At 36.6% G+C, this 17,496-nt stretch overlaps 1 non-coding gene across 1 annotated transcript; it reads left to right on the top strand.

Annotated features, from left to right (window-relative positions):
• The first annotated feature begins 17,013 nt into the window (after positions 1-17,013).
• Positions 17,014-17,139, top strand: LOC136386889 (small nucleolar RNA SNORA31). The gene has a single exon (XR_010748044.1). It is a non-coding gene; the product is annotated as a small nucleolar RNA SNORA31 (small nucleolar RNA).
• The last annotated feature ends 357 nt before the right edge of the window (positions 17,140-17,496 follow it).

The following is a 17,496-nucleotide window of genomic DNA, read 5'->3' as shown; positions in this document are numbered from 1 at the left end:
CCTCATGTATTGAAATATTTTTGGTAAAGGTACCTGGTAGAGTCCCCTCCCTACAACTATTTAACATTTGGGAAATGTCATCCTGGTTCACCGGCCATTGCCCACAGCCTTCACACAAGGCATGCAATTACGCATAGGTCCTCTTTTTTTTTTTTTTTTTTTTGTATTTTTCTGAAGCTGGAAACAGGGAGAGACAGTCAGACAGACTCCCGCATGCGCCCAACCAGGATCCACCCGGCACACCCACCAGGGGTGACGCTCTGCCCACCAGCGGGCGATGCTCTGCCCCTCCGGTACATCGCTCTGCCACGACCAGAGCCACTCTAGCGCCTGGGGCAGAGGCCAAGGAGCCATCCCCAGCGCCCGGGCCATCTTTGCTACAATGGAGCCTTGGCTGCGGGAGGGGAAGAGAGAGACAGAGAGGAAGGAGGGGGGATGGAGAAGCAAATGGGCGCTTCTCCTATGTGCCCTGGCTGGGAATCGAACTTGGGTCCCCCGCACCCCAGGCTGATGCTCTACAGCTGAGCCAACCGGCCAGGACCTGCATAGGTCCTCTTTTAACAGCGACTTTATCTTGGCTTGCCAAGACAATGAACGCTGTAGTCGTGGAGTTTTCTCTACTCCTGTCATTGTTATGAATGTATTTAAATAGATTAGAGAGAAAGTGGAATTTAAAGACTGAAGGTCAGGGAAGGGGGAGTTGATTTGTTGTTCCACAAGATTTTGCACTCATTGGTTGGGTCATCTACACAACGTGATTGGGGATCAAAGATGCAAGCTTAGCGTGATGGGACTATGGGCTAAGCAACTCATCAATCTGCCCAGGTAAGAGACACCTCTAGTCTTATATATTCTGACTGGGCCCATGCAGTTCTCTGTGCACAAGGCATCAGTGTTCTTGCCCAGTACATTGAGAGCTGGCACCACAAGGGGGTGGCTCAGACTCTAAACTTTCCACATTCACATGACACTGTCCAAGGTCCCAGTTTATATTGCCAACCTGGAGGCCTCACCAGTCTCCCATCATATGAAGGTAAGAGGTCTGAAAAAGCAGGCATAAGAAAAACTACCCAAGACAAGGGACAAGGGAACCTATGGTCATTCATGATTGTCAGGCTCCTTTTCTCGGCAACTGTACGCACTTTAACCTGACTAAATTACAAGTCTCTAAATCAACAGTCAGTCAGCTTTTTGCTCTTATTCCCAAAGTATACAGGGTAGAGTACAAATGTTTGACATCCTCTGCACTATCATGCTTACATTGAGAGTCTGTCCATCCGAAGTACTGGCTGGGTTCCCCAAGCAGCTGCTTGAACTCTCCATGTTAACATAACCTACTCAGTAGGTCATCACTTTGCAGCTATAGGCAACACCAAGACGGAAGCAAATAAGAACTTCTTTATTTGTCTTTCAGGGTCATGCAAGGTATGTGGACTATGCACAGTGAATCTTCCATAGGCCATTTTTTTCTTCTCTGGGCTCCTGTGCACAAAGTCACACAGATCCCTTCACTATTACTGGCCTGAGCAGCCCTCTCCTAGCTCCCCTACTAATCAGCCAGATCAGATGCTCTAACCAGACCCACATAGATTCCGTAGTACTCCTTCCTTGCACACACAACAAATACGCACACATTCACACTTGCAGGAACTGACACATACCCAAATTTGTGTAGGTTTGTACTCTCACCCATTGTGCCCACATCCTATACATATAATGCACCTTTGACCCACTTTTTGACCACCTCAATGATCTTAAAATGTCTGCATATAGCCAGGGGCCACTGAGAGCACTGTGGGCCTGGCTCAGAGAAATAGATGCATTTATTTCAACATGAATTTTTTTTCCATTTTTTTTCTCTAAATATTTTTTAAAATTTTTTATTATTAAATTTAATGCAGTGACATTGATAAATCAGGGTACATAGGTTGACAGAAAACATCTCCAGATTATTTTGACATTTGATTGTGCTGTATACCCCTCCCCCAAAGTCAAATTGTCTTCTGTCACCTTCTATCTGGTTTTCTTTGTGCCCCTCCCCTCCCACACCCCCTCTCTCCTTCCTCGCCCCATCCCCCATCCCCCCACTCCCCAACCCCCATTGCCATCACATTCTTGATCATGTCTCTGAGTCTCATTTTTATGTCCCATCTATGTATGGATTCATATAGTTCTTAGTTTTTTTGATTTTCTTATTTCACTCCGTATAATGTTATCAAGGTCCATCCATGTTATTGTAAATGATCCAATGTCATCATTTCTTATGGCTGAGTAGTATTCCATAGTATATCTGTAACAAAGCTTTTTAATCCACTCATCCTCGGACAGGCACTTGGGCTGTTTTCTGATCTTAGCTATTGTGAACAATGCTGCCACAAACATGGGGGTGCATTTCTCCTTTTGCAGCCGTTCTATGGTGTTCTTGGGGTATATTCCTAAAAGTGGGATAGCTGAGTCAAAAGGCAGTTCGATTTTCAGTTTTTTGAGAAATCACCATAATGTTTTCCACAGTGGTTGCACCAGTCTGCATTCCTACCAGCAGTGCAGGAGGGTTCCCTTTTCTCCACATCCTCGCCAGCACTTATTCTGTGCTGTTTTGTTAATGCGCGTCATTCTGACTGGTATGAGGTGATGTCTCATTGTGATTTTAATTTGCATTTCTCTAATGATTAGTGATGCTGAGCATTTTTTCATATGCCTATTGGCCATCTGAATGTCCTTTTTGGAGAAGTGTCTATTCATTTCTTTTTCTAATTTTTTGATTGGATTGTTTGTCTTCCTAGTATTGAGATTTACAAGTTCTTTATAAATTTTGGTTATTAACCCCTTATCAGACATATTGTCAAATATGTTCTCCCATTGTGTAGTTTGTCTTTTTATTCTGTTCTTATTGTCTTTAGCTATGCAAAAGCTTTTTAGTTTGATATAGTCCCATTTGTTTATCCTGTCTTTTATTTTGTTTCCCTGTGGAGATAAATCAGCAAATATATTGCTGCAAGAGATGTCAGAAAGCTTACTGCCTATGTTTTCTTCTAAGATGCTTATAGTTCACGGCCAACATTTAAGTATTTTATCCATTTTGTGTTTATTTTTGTGAGCGGTGTAAGCTGGTGATCTAGTTTCATTTTTTTGCAGGTAGCTGTCCAATTTTCCCAACACCATTTGTTAAAGAGGCTGTCTTTACTCCATTGTATTTCCTTATATCTTTTGTCAAATATCAGTTGTCCATAGAGCTGTGGGTTTATTTCTGGGTTCTCTGTTCTGTTCCATTGATCTATATGCCTGTTCTTATTCCAGTACCAGGCTGTTTTGAGTACAATGGCATTGTAGTATAACTTGATATCAGGAAGTGTGATATCCCCCACTTTATTCCTTTTTTTAAGATTGCTGAGGCTATTTGTGTACTTTCTTTGTTCCATATAAATTTTTGGAATATGTGATCTATATCTTTGAAGTATGTCATTGGTATTTTAATTGGTATTGCATTGAATTTATAGATTGCTTTGGGTAACATAGACATTTTAATGATGTTTATTCTTCCTAACCATGAGCACGGTATATACTCCCACTTGTTTGTATCTTTCTTGATTTCTTTTATCAATGCTTTGTAATTTTCCGAGTACAAGTCTTTAGTCTCCTTGGTTAGTTTACTCCTTGGTGCTTTATTTTTTTCATTGTAATAGTGAAGGAGACTGTTTCCTTAATTTCTCTTTTTGACTGTTCATTGTTGGTGTATAAAAATGCCTCTGATTTCTGAGTATTGATTTTATATCCTGCCACTTTGCTGAATTTATTTATCAGGTCCAGTAGCTTTTTAACTGAGACTTTAGTTTTTTCTATATACAATATCATATCATCTGCAAATAATGATAGTTTTACTGCTTCTTTTCCAACTTGAATGCCTTTTATTTCTTCTTCTTGTCTGATTGCTGTGGCTAGTACTTCCAGGACTATTTTGAATAAGAGTGGTGAAAGTGGGCACCCCTGCCTTGTTCCTGAACTTAAGGGGATTTATTTTAATTTTTGCCCATTGAGTATGATGTTGGCTGTGTGTTTCTCATTGATGGCTTTTATTATATTGAAGTATGTTCCCTGTATTTCCACTTTGCTGAGAGTTTTGATCATGAATGTGTGCTGGATTTTATCAAATGCTTTTTCTGCATCTATTGAAATTATCATATGGTTTTTCTCCCTTTTTTTATGTGATGAATCACATTGATTGATTTACAAATATTGTACCAGCCTTGCCTCCCCAGAATAAACCCACCTGATCATGGTGTATGACTTTTTCCATATATTCTTGGATCCAGTTTGCTAATATTTTGTTGAGGATTTTAGCATCTATATTCATCAGAGATATTGGCCTATAATTTTCTTTCTTTGTGTTGTCTTTGCCTGGTTTTGGAATCAGAATTATGCTCACATCATAAAAGGAGCTTGGAAGTCTTCCTTTTTCTTGAATTTTTTGAAATAGGAGTTAGTTCTTTTTTGAATATTTGGTAGAATTCAGTTGTGAAGCCATCAGGCCCCGGACTTTTCTTTGTTGGGAGTTTTTTGATAACTGTTTCAATCTCATTTGGTGTAATCGGTCTGTTTAGGTTTTCTAATTCTTCCAGATTAATTTTTGGAAGATTGTATGTTTCAAGAAATTTGTACATTTCATCTTGGTTGTCTAGTTTTTTGGCGTACAGTTCTTCATAGTATTTTCTTACAATATTTTGTATTTCTGTTGTGTCAGTAGTTATTTCTCCACTCTCATTTCTAATTTTATTTATTTGAGTCTCTTTCTTTTTCTTGGTGATTCTAGTTAAAGGTTCATCAATCTTGCTTACCTTTTCAAAGAACCAGCTCCTAGTTTCATTGATCCTCTGTTGTTTCATTAGCCTCTATGTCATTTATTTCTGCTTTGATCTTTATTATTTCCTTCCTTCTATTAGGTCTGGCTTTTACTTGCTGTTCTATTTTTAGTTCTTTTAGATGCAGGATTAAGTTTTTTATTTGAGCTTTTATTGCTTCTGAAATTGTGCCTGTAGTGCTATGAACTTTCCTCTCAGTACTGCTTTTGCTGTATCCCATAAATTTTAAGTTGTTGTATACTCATTGTCATCCGTTTCTAGGAACTTTTTATTTCTTCTTTGATTTTATTCTCAATCCATTCGTTATTTAACAGCCTGTTATTTAGTTTCCATGTGTTTGAGAATTTTTGAGCTTTTCTGTTGTGGTTCATTTCTAGTTTCAAGCAGTTGTGTTCAAAGAAAGTGCTTGATATTATTTCAATCTTATTAAATTTGTTGAGACCACCTTTGTGCCCTAACATATAGTCTATCCTAGAGAATGTACCATGAGCACTTGAAAAGAATGTATATTCTGCTGCTTTAGAATGAAAGCTTCTGAAGATATCTGTTAAATCGAGTTGATCTAGTGTGTCCAATAAGTCTGCTGTTTCTCTGTTAATTTTTGTTCCTGAGGATCTATCTAGTGATGTTAATGGTGCATGAAATCCCCTACTATTTTTAGTATTGCTGTTGCTCTCACCCTTTAAATCCATCAAAGTCTGCTTTATATACTTAGGTGCTCCTATATTAGGTGCATAGATATTTATAATAGTTATATCTTCCTGTTGGATTACTCCCTCTATCATTATGTAATGGCCTTCTTTATCTCTTAATATATCCTTTGTTTTAAAGTCCAATTTGTTTGATATGAGTATAGCTACCTCAGCTTTTTTTTAATTTCCATTTGAAAGAAATGTGCGTCTTTTGTTCTAAGGTGTGTCTCTTGTAGACAGCATATCCACAGGTCCTGTTTACTTATCCACGCAGCTACCCTATGTCTTTTGATTGGACCATTTAATTCATTTACTTTTAAGGTTGTTATTGATATGTAGTTGTTTATTGCCATTTTATTCTTTAAAGCTGTATTCCTTTTTTGCTATATTCTTTTCCCACTTTGATCTGTTTACAACAGGCCCCTTAACATTTCCTGCAGCATTGGTTTGGTTTTAATGAATTCCTTGAGTTGTTACTTGTCTGGGAAGCTTTTTATTTCTCTTTTGATTTTAAACAATAGCCTTGCTGGATAAAGTAGTCTTGGTTGTAGGTTCTTGTTCTGCATTACTTTAAATATTTCTTGCCATTCCCTTCTGGCCTCAAGTGTTTCTGTTGAGAAGTCAGATATCATTCTTATGGGGGCTCCTTTGTGATAGCTTTTTTTTCTCTTGCAGCTTTTAATATTTTCTCTTTATCACGTAGCTTTGGTATTTTAATTATGATGTGTCTTGGAATAGGTTTCTTTGGGTTTCTCTTTAATGGAGTCCTCTGTGTTTCTTGAACTTGTTAGAGTTTTTTCTGCATTAATTTAGGAAAGTTTTCAGCTATTATATGATTGAACAAAGTCTCTATCCCTTGGTCTTTTTCTTTTTCTTCAGGAACTCCTATGATGTGGATGCTATTTCTCTTCATGTTGTCAAAGAGCTCTCTAAGATTTTCCTTAGACTTTTTCTGTCTTTTTTCTTTTTTCTTCTTTGCTTTATTACCTTCATTCCAGTTGTCCTCCAAATTGCTGATTCAATCCTCAGCTCTATCTATTCTGTTTTTAATTTCCTCCATTGTGGTCTTTATTTCTGATATTGTATTTGTCATCTCTGACTGATTCTTTTTTATACTTGCTATTTCTTTATTAATGTGTTCATAATGACCGTTATTGTTGTTCTAAGGTCCCCAAGCATCCTTACAATCATTATTTTGAACTCCACATCTGGAAGTTTGATTAATTCCACATCACTCAGTTCATCTCCTGAAAGTTTCTCTTGTGGTTTTATTTGGATTGCACTTTTTTGTCTTCTCATTGTCTGTGTTTGGGTGTTTTGTTTGTAGAGTTGGTTGAGTCTAGGCTTGGTGTTGCCTGCCTCCAGTTGTGTTATTTCTAGGTCTTCTTGGGCTGGTTTCAGCTATTATTTGTAATCCACTTTTGGATTTGGGCGGCTTTGAAGTCTTAATTTGTCTATTTTCTTAACAGGTGATAGTCTTGTTTACTGATCTCAGCAGGGAGCTTCCCTAAAACTGTATCCAGAAATGTGATGAGTGTAACCTGAGACTCTTAAGGCCTCTTTCATCAATTAATTTCTCCAGGGGAAGGGTGTTTTCTTGGCTTCAGTAGGGGAAGGTGTATCTCAGATCTCAACGGAGACCTCAGTTACTGCCCCTCCTCCCTACTTCTTGTTTTCAGCTGTGTGTTGTTGCACTGATTTGAGCTGGAGAGATGTCTGGAGATCTCTGATCTGGAAGCAGTTCAGCTCTCTTATGTGAAAGTTTCAGTCCCTCCCCCAGCTATGGCTGCCTCTAGCATGGATGAGTCCCTTTTTTTTTTTTTAGGTCATCTCTTGGATTTCTTCACCACTCACAGTCTGTCCCTTTCTCTTTCCTTTCCATTTGGAAGATAAGCTGGTATTTTCAACATACCTCACTCCCTGGTCACCAGGCAAGTGGCTGTGTGCAGTATTTTTTGCTATTTTCCCTGGAGTGAGATTCCCTCTGGGCTCTCAGCCTCACCTTCTTCTCCATTCCTGTAAGCAGGGGAGATTCAGGTGCTCCCTACCAGGTTTTCTGTGGCTTCTTCTTTGCTACTTGGTTTTTTAGTGCTGTTTTTGTAGTCCAGAGTTGGTTTTTCATGCTGATTTTTCCTAAATTGATTTGTATTCCAGCTTGGTGTTGAGAGCTGGGCATCTGTGCATCTGCCTACTCTGCTGTCATCTTCCTAATTTAACATAAAATATTTAAAACATAAACAAAAGCCAAAACAAAAATACCAGCCCTTTAAAAAGGTAAATCAAGCAAATGCATTTTTCAAATAAAAAAGATGAAAGAAAGAAAAAAAAGGAAGAAAGAAAGAGAGAAAAGAAAGAAAAATGTCAAAAAGAGAAATCAGGGTAGCTATAGCTGATCATAGCTAGAAGCCGAAGGCTCCTAGGTTTTGTGTATTCAAAATTGGCTTTTTTGCTCTGGCTGGTTGGCTCAGTGGTAGGAGGTTGGCCTGGTGTGCAGGGGTCCCAAGTTCAATTCCCAGCCAGTGCACATAGGAGAAGTGCCGAACTGCTTCTCCACCCCTCCCCCTCTCCTTCCTCTCTCTCTCTCTCTCTCTCTCCCTCCCACAGCATAGGCTCCATTGGAGCAAAGATGGCCCAGGCTCTGAGTATGGCTCTGTGACCTCTGCCTCAGGCACTAGGATGGATTTGAATGCAACAGAGCAATGCCCCAGAGGGGCAGAGCATCGCCTCATGGTGAGAATGCAAGGTGAATTTTGGTCAGGCGCATGTGGGTGTCTGTCTGATTGCTTCCCTGTTTCCAGCTTCAGAAAAAAAATACAAAAAAATATATACAACTTTAACCCATAACAAACCCTACAGTGCCTCCAACTAAACACCACATGTACATATGTCTGAAGGCTAATACACAGCCAGCACTTACTCTGTCTCATCATTGGGTTCATTATTTTTAATTTTTATGTTTTGTAAGGGTTATTTTATTATTTTGTTTGTTTTTGAACTTTTTAAATAGGTTTCTTTTTATTTCTTGTCATAGTTTTTAAATTTTTTATATATAGTAGTTTTTAATTTAATTTTTTTAACTTATTCTTCTGTTAGAGTTTTTAAAAATACCACTCTCTGGAAATGCTGAGGTTGCCAGTTTGAAACCCTCGGCTTGCCTGGTCAAGGCACATATGGGAGTTGATGCTTCCAGCTCCTTCCCCTTCTCTCTCTCTGTTTCTCTCTCTCCCTCTCTCTCTCTCCTCTCTAAAAATGAATAAATAAAATTAAAAAAATACCACTCTCATATGCCATCTAGGAAAAAGAAATTGAATACAAAAAAATCCCAAGAAGCCTTGAAGCTAAATAATAAAGAATTCAAAATTTAAGTTCTGAAAATACACAATGATGTGTGAAAAGACACCAGAAGCCTACTTAATTAAATAGCTCAGAAACCAAATTGATGAGTAAAATAGCTCTAAATAAGGTTGAAACTTTGAAAACAGAAATGAAGAACTCAATTCATGAACTGAAAATGGAGGTAGCTGGTTTAGTAAATAGAACAAGCCAGACAGAGGGAAGAATAAGTGAAAACAAAGACACAAAACTAGAGATGCTACAGAAAGAAGAGAAGAGAGATTCATAAATTAAAAAGACTCAGCGAGCTCTGCAGGCATTATCTACCTTTATCAGAAATAGAATTAAGAGTGATGTCAGAGATATGGCATCATGAGGAGTGTTCTTTATTCCTCTCCTTAAAATTTCAACAAGTTCTTCAACGAGTGACAGAAAAATCTATGCTTTAAGCATCTGGAAGTCTCACACACTGAACATGAAGGTATAATCAAGCAAAAAGTTGACTAAATATATAATGAACCCTGTAGGAAATAAGATGGAGAACAGAACACTCCACTTTCCTCACTGAGCAACGGCTATTTTACTTAGAACTAAGAGAGAATGGGGCCTGGGAGTGTGGATGGAGCCAGGTGGCAACACAGACATCCAAGCTGAGGAAAGAGTGTGCCTGCAGTGACTCAGCCCATGTGAGTAATGCCTGTGGCAAACCTGGCAAAGGCGGACGAGTGTCGGCCACCTTTAACCCGGATATCTTTGTCGGCAAGTACGGATAGAGTGTGAGAGGTTTCTTCTAGCACACTCAGAGTGGGTGCCTCTGTTCCCCCAAAAAAGGGCAGGGTCAGAGGCCTCTGCATGTGTTGGGAACAGAGTCTCAGTGTGGTCCCTGCACCCTGAACAACATCAAGGACAGAGTGTGAGAAAGAGTACTTCCCTATGCCCAAACTTCTCTGGGCAGGTGGGGCACCTCATTCAGTCATTCAAGGTAACATCCCCCCCCAAAAAAAAAATTAAAAGCACTAGGGGCAGGGGCGCACAAGCAGCTTGCAGTCTGTCTCTAGAGAAGATCTGCTGATCCAATCATTGAAATTAGCTTAACCCACAGTCTGCTCATCTCCCAACTGAATTATGCAGCTCTCACTGACAAGATCTCTCTTAGTTTACTGATTTAAGACAAGATGTTTGATATTCTTTAGTGATTTTTGCTATGCATGTAGGGGCAGGGGCCACTTCTTGTCAGCCACTACAGGGTGAAAAAAACATTCCTATGAAACAAATCTCAGAGACACTACAGAACTTAGACAGGATAGGCTATAGGCTTTTTTTTTTTTTTACAAGAAACCTCCAGAAAGCAATACCATGGAACACAAAGTCAAATTTAACTAAATAAACCTGGTGAATTGAACAGAATTCAACACTCCATCCTACCTGATTAAGCTGATGGCTCTGATTGGCAGAGCTTTTCTACTGAGGGCTATTTGTTAAAAAGAGGAAATTCGCAGCTTTTAAGACCTCTTTTTTTGTAGACAGTGACTAGAGAATTATTTATTTCCTGCCAAAACAGGTGTCAAATTGCAAAAAGCTTGGGGAGGGTAGTCCCAAAGAGTGCTGAGGAATACTGAAGACACCTGGCAGCTCATATAAAGGCAACCTGAAAGGAATTGGCTCCCACCTCTGCCTGATAAGGCTGGAGGCTCTGACTGACAGAACCTTACTCTGAGTAGGAATAACGTGGGGATTTGCCAGCTCTTTGAGCCTGTTACTCTCCAGGCAGAGTCAGCGGCAACCTCATAGCTGAATTATCAGGCTGTTAATTTAGGAAGGAGAGCCTAGGAGAGAGGCTCTGGGGAACAGACTCTCTCATTGTTGGAGCCTGCAAAGGCTAAAAAGCCCTAACTAATAATGAGACTGAAGCCAAATAAATGGCACTGCCATAGAAACTCATTTACTGCAAATTTCTACATAAACATGCCACAGGGGTACAGAGTCACTGACCACGAAGAGGGAGAAAAAAATGAAAGGAAGAAGATAACCTCTCAAAATTAAAAAAAATTCACAGACTTTAAAATTTTTTCCACTTTTTTTGCTTCTTTCAACTTCTTGTCTTTATTTTTTTTTCTTCCACATTGGTCCTTTTATTTTCTGCCCATCTTATTCTTTTCTCTTCTTGAACTATATTACCCGTAAGTGTTTCATTTTGATTTTCTTTGTTTTCTTTTTTTTCTCTCTAAAAGGGTTACACTACAAAACCTTAACTGTATCTTTCTCTTTTTCTTCTCTATTCTTTTCTTTTTTCTTTTTTTCTCCCTCTCTATTAGTTTCTTCTTTTCTTCTTTACTTTTTTCTCATTCAATGCTCACTCATGAACAAATTATTTATTCAATAATCAAATTTTTGCTTTTCTGGCATTTTGGGTGCTTTTTATTTCACTATACACTTTACATTTCCCCCCAACTTTGGCTCTCCATTCTATCTAGTTTTTGCTCTAGTTAATATAATAGTAATTTTATTTTTATTTTTTCTGTTTTCCATTATCCCTCTCATTATATCTCTCAGTCGACCATCACTTAGAAGCAAATCATTTTATTCTGGAAACAAATTTGTTTCTTTTATGCATTTTGTGGGTCCCTACCTCCTTTTTTATCCCTATTTTACTTCTCCACAACAGAGTCCCTCTGTTATATGTAGTTTTAAAAATATTTATCACAATGTAATTCACAGTTTATTATAATAATTTTTAAGGAGGAAGGGAGAGAAGAATAAAAAGAAATAATATTTTTCCCTGCCTTTTTATTTACTATTTATTTTTTATTAATTCTAATTAGTGCTATCAACAAAACCACCCTCAGACTCAATTAAGGAAAAGGAAATCGAACATCATGGATACAAAAGGCAAACATGTAGGACAGATAAATGAAAAAAAACGTATGAAAAAAAATTTAATATATTAAAAATGTTGGAGCTAAATGACAGAGAATATAAAATAGAATTTCTAAAAACACTCAGAGATATCAATAAAACACAGAAAGTCCATTTAGGGAGCTCAGAAAATAACTCAACAAACACAAAGAATATATTGCAAAGGAAATTGAAACTATAAAAACAAATCAAACAGAGATGAAAAACTCAATTCATGAACTGAAAAATGAGGTAACAAGCTAGCTTAACTAATAGAACAGTCCAGATACAAGGTAGGATTAGGAACACAGAACACAAGCAACTTGAGGCAAAACATAAAAAAATGAGAAACTCAAAAATTTTAAAATATAAAAAAGCCCTGTAGGAATTGTTTGATTCCATCAAAAAGACTAACATAAAAATAATAGGTATATCAGAAGAAGAAGAAAGAGAAAATGGAATGGAGAATATTTTCAATCAAATAATAGATGAGAATTTCCCATGTTTGTGAAAAGAACTAAAGCCTCTAATTCTAGAAAAAAATAGAACACTGAGTTTTCTTAACCCCAACAACCTACCACAAGACACATCATAATAAAATTGGCCAAAACAACCACAAAAAAAAAAAAATTCTCCAGTGATCCAGGAAAAGAAGAATACGACATTTAAAGGAAGGCCTATAAGAATCTCATCGGATTTCTCAGCAGAAAATTTACTAGCTAAAAGGAAGTGTACCCCAATATTTAAAGTCCTGAAAGAAACTTTCAGCAAAGAATACTATAACAATCAAAGCTATCCTTCAAATATGAAGAAGAAAAAAAACATTCACAGATACAGAAAAGATGAAAAATTTTATCATCAGAAACCCCCCAATCTGGGAAATATTAAAAGTGGTTTTCCAACAAGATATAAAGAACATAACAAAACAAAACCATAAGTAAAATCTCCACCAAGAACACAATAAAACAAATTTTAAAATATGACAACAAAAATATAAAAAAATGAGAGAGGACAGAGATGACAGTAGCAAAAACGATAGAGTACAGAAGCACTCTTAAGATAGTGTACAACAATGAACATGGCAGGTACCCTACTTAATGGTAAACACTCTTGAAAAAACGATCACAGAAGCACATGACTTAAAAAGGTAGCAACAGAGGAAAAAATATGAAATTCAACCAAACAAAAACAAATGATAGTTAAACAAAAGAGAAGAATCAAACAAGATACAAAACTAAGAAAAAGCAATTTATAAAATGGCAATAGGGAACCCACAACTGTCAATAATTACATTAAAAAACACAGAGTGGCAGAATGGATAAAAAATAATCCAACTGTGTGCAACAAGAATAAAAATAAATTGAAAGTGAAGGGCTAGAAAAAATACTCCAAGCAAATTACATCCAAAAAATAGAGGTGTAGCAATACTTATATCTAATAATGAAGACTACAAGACAGTCAAAGTAATCAGAGACAAAAATAGTCATTTCGTAATGATTAAGGGAACACTAAATCAAGAAGATAACAGTTCTTACTATATATGCACCAAACCAAGGAGCATCAAAATATATAAGAAAGTTACTTATTAACCTAAACACAAAAACTGACAAAAATACAATCATACTTGAAGACCTCAATACACTGATGATGGCTCTAGATCGTTCAGCCGAACAAAAATCAATAAAGATATATTGGCCTTAAACAAAACTCTTAAGCAACTGGATATGATAGACATCTAAAGGACATTTGATTCCAAAGTGAAAGAGTATACATTTTTATCTAGTGTACATGCAACATTCTCAAGAATTAACCATACTTTGGGCCACAAATTTAACATCAGCAAATTCAGAAAAATTAAAATAGCACCAAGCATATTTTCTAATTATAAAGCCTTGAAACTAAAATTCAGCTGTAAAAAAGAGGGGGGAAAAACAAAATGTGCAAAATAAACAAAATACTTTTAGGAAATGATGGGTCAAAAAAGAAATAAGTTCAGAGATCAAAAGATATATACAGACTAATGACAAATAACAATACAACATATCAGAATCTCTTGGATGCAACAAAAGCAGTAATAAGAGAGAAGTTCATATCACTTCAGGCCTATACAAGAGAGAGCCCAAGTAAATCACTTACCTTCCCACCCTAAGAAACTAGAAAAAGAAAAACAAAGACAACCCAAAACCAGCCAAAGAATAAAAATAATAAAAATCAGAGCAGAAATAAATAAAAGAGAAAAAAAAACTATAAAAACATTAATAAAACAAGGAGCTGGTTCTTTGAAAAGGTCAACAAAATTGAAAAATTTTTGGCAAGACTTACAAAAAACAATATAGAAAGAACTAATATAAACAAAATCCAAAATGAAAAAGGAGAAATCACCACAGACATCATACATATAAAAAAATTATTGTAGAATACTACAAAAAAATATATGCCACCAAATTCAACAATTTAGAAAAAAATGTATAAATTCCTAGAACAATACAACCTTCCTAGACTGAGTCATGAAAAAGCAGAAAGCCTAAACATCAATTAGCAGGGAGGAAATAGAAAAAAAATATTAAAAACCTCCCACAAAATAAAAGTCCAGGCCCAGACAGTAATACTATTGAATTCTATCAAATATTCAATGAAGACTTGGTTCCTATTCTACTCAAAATCTGTCAAAGAGTTTAAGAAAAGACAATACTTACATACATATGTTATGAGGCCAACATAACCATTATACTAAAAGCTGGCAAAGAAGTAACAAAAAAAGAAAACTACAGACCAATCTTTAATGAATACAGATGATAAAATACTAAACAAAATGCTATCAAATCAAATAGAACAACATATTAAAAAAATAATACATCATGATCAAGTGGGATTCATCCCAGAATCTCAAGGATGGTTCAACATACGTAAAACATAATCATAATACACCATATCAACAAAACAAAAAACAAAAACCACATGATCTTATCAATAGATAAAGAAAATTAAGTTGATAAAATACAACACAACTTTATGTTTAAGACACTCAGCAAAATGGATATAGAAGAAAAATATCTCAACATGATAAAGGCCATATATGATAAACCATCAGATTAAATGGCATAAAACTGCGGACTTTTTGTTATATCCCGGCAAGGCAGGCTGCAGCAGACCCAAAGTAAATTTTATACGTTTTATTGCAGACCTACACAGGGACTGCAGGCAACCCATGCAAGGGAGCACTGCAGCCCCCCTCAAACCTATGCAGGGATGCAGGTAACCCACACAGGGGAACACTGCAGCCTCCCAAACCTGCGCAGGGACTGCAGCCCCCCAAACCTGCGCAGGGACTGCAGCCCCCCCAAACCTGCACAGGGACTGCAGCCCCCCAAACCTGCGCAGGGACTGCAGCCCCGAGCTCCTAAAATGGCTCCTTTTTATAGGGTGGCTATCTAGGATGAGCAAGCATCATACAGAAGCTGATGTGGCTGTTAGTCATTGGCTAGGGAGGTCATGCGCAGTTACGGGGGGGTATTGCTCAGTGGAGAATTTCAAACATAAACTTCTGATAAGGGTCTCTGACTCAGTGCAGGATGTTGCTGAACTCTTTGTTCTCAGCATCACAGGGATCTTGTACACTCTTGGCAGCCCCAGCATATCAGTACTCCCTGAATCTAACACTTTTCCCCTTAATTCAGGATCAAAATAGAGTTGTCTACTCTCTCCACTCTTGTTTAATGTGGTGCTAGAAGTTTTAGCCAAAGCAATCAGACAAGATAAAGATATAAAATACATCCATATCAAAAAAGAAGTAAAGGTATCACTTTTTGCAGATGATATGATCCTATACATTGAACACTCCAAAGACTTCACAGAATGACTACTGAAAACAATAAACCAATACAGTAAAGTCACAGTAATCAAACTTAATATAGAAAAGTCCATAGTTTTTCTATATGCCAAGAATAAAACATTTAAAAAACAAACTAAAGTATAATCTCTTTTACGATTGCAACAACAAAAAAAAATTTTAGGAATAAACATAACAAAGAGTGTAAAAGATCTATATAATGAAAACTACAAAGTATTGTTAAGGGAAATTAAGAAAGATACAATAAAATGGAAAAATATTCACTGCTCTTAGATAGAAAGAATAAATATAATCAAAATGGACATATTATTCAAAGCAATATACAAATTTAATGCAATACCCTTCAAAATTTCAATGACATTTGTTAAAGAAATGGAACAAAAAATCATCAGATTTATATGGAACTATACAAAACATCAAATAGCCAAAGCAATCCTAAGGAAAAAGAATGAAACTGGGGTCATTACAATACTTGATTTCAAACTATATTATAGAGCCATGACAATCAAAACAGTAAGGTAACCTGACCTGTGGTGGTGCAGTAGATAATGCGTCGACCTGAAATGCTGAGGTTGCTGGTTCAAAACCTTGGGCTTGCCTGGTCAAGACACATATGGGAGTTGATGCTTCCAGCTTCTCCCCCCTTCTCTCTCTCTCTCCTCTCTAAAATGAATAAATTAATTAATTAATTAAATAAATAAATAAATAAATAAAAACAATATGATATTGGCAGAATAATAGACACTCAAACCAATGGAACAAAATACAAATTCCAGAAATAAAACCACATATGTATGGTCAAATAATTTTTGATAAAGGGGTTTACAACACACAATGGAGAAAAGAAAGCCTCTACAAGAAAAGGTGCTGGGAAAACTGGAAAGCCACATGCAAATAAAAGAAACTGACTACAGTTTGTCCCCTTGTACTGAAATTAATTCAAAATGGATCAAAGACCTAAATATAAGTCCTGAATCAATAAAGTACATAAATAAAAACGTAGGTACTAAACTCATGGACTTTGGTTTTAAATGACATTTTATGAATATAACTCCAAATGCAGGAGAAGTGAAGGCAAAGATAAATGAATGGGACTACATCATACTAAGAAGTTTTTTCTCAGCTAGAGAAATTGACAACAAAATAAACAGAGGCCAACGAAATGAAAAAAGATGTGTTTAAACAACAGCTCAGATAAGGGCCTAATATCCAAAATATACAGAGAACTCATAAAACTCAACAACAAACAAACAAAAGATCCAAGAAAAATGAAAAGGGGACATAAACAGACACTTCTCCCAGGAAGAAATACAAATGACAAACAGATATTTGAAAAGATGCTTATTTTCATTAGTTATTAGAGAAAGGCAAATCAATACTACAATGACTGCATCCACTGAATGACCTTGAACAATCTGATGTTCTTTTGGTTTGTACAAGGATGTGAAAGAAAGAATCCCTGTGCTTTCTGTTTGTCTTTGTGTAAGCCCAGATTGAATAGGGGACTACATCTGCAAAAAAGAAAAAAACAACTACAATGAGATACCACCTCACATTTGTTAGATTAGTTTATATCAACAAGGCAAGTAATAGCAAGTGCTGGAGAGGTTGTAGAGAAAAAGATACCCTCATTGGTAAAATTTAAAGTAGTACAACCATAAGGAAGAAAGTATCGTGGTTTCTCAAAACACTGAAAATAGAACTACCTTATGAACAGCAATCCTTCTTCTGGGTATATACAACCAAAACTCAGAGACAATGATATGTAAAGTCATATGTAGTCCCATGTTAACTGCAACATTTTTCACAGTGGTCAAGACATGGAAACAATCAAAAAGCCCTTCAATAGATGACTGTATAAAAAAGATGT

This window comes from Saccopteryx leptura, unplaced genomic scaffold, assembly GCF_036850995.1.
Source record: "Saccopteryx leptura isolate mSacLep1 unplaced genomic scaffold, mSacLep1_pri_phased_curated manual_scaffold_18, whole genome shotgun sequence".
NCBI classification, from domain to species: Eukaryota; Metazoa; Chordata; class Mammalia; order Chiroptera; family Emballonuridae; genus Saccopteryx; species Saccopteryx leptura.
This window is presented reverse-complemented; position numbering and strand designations above follow the sequence as displayed.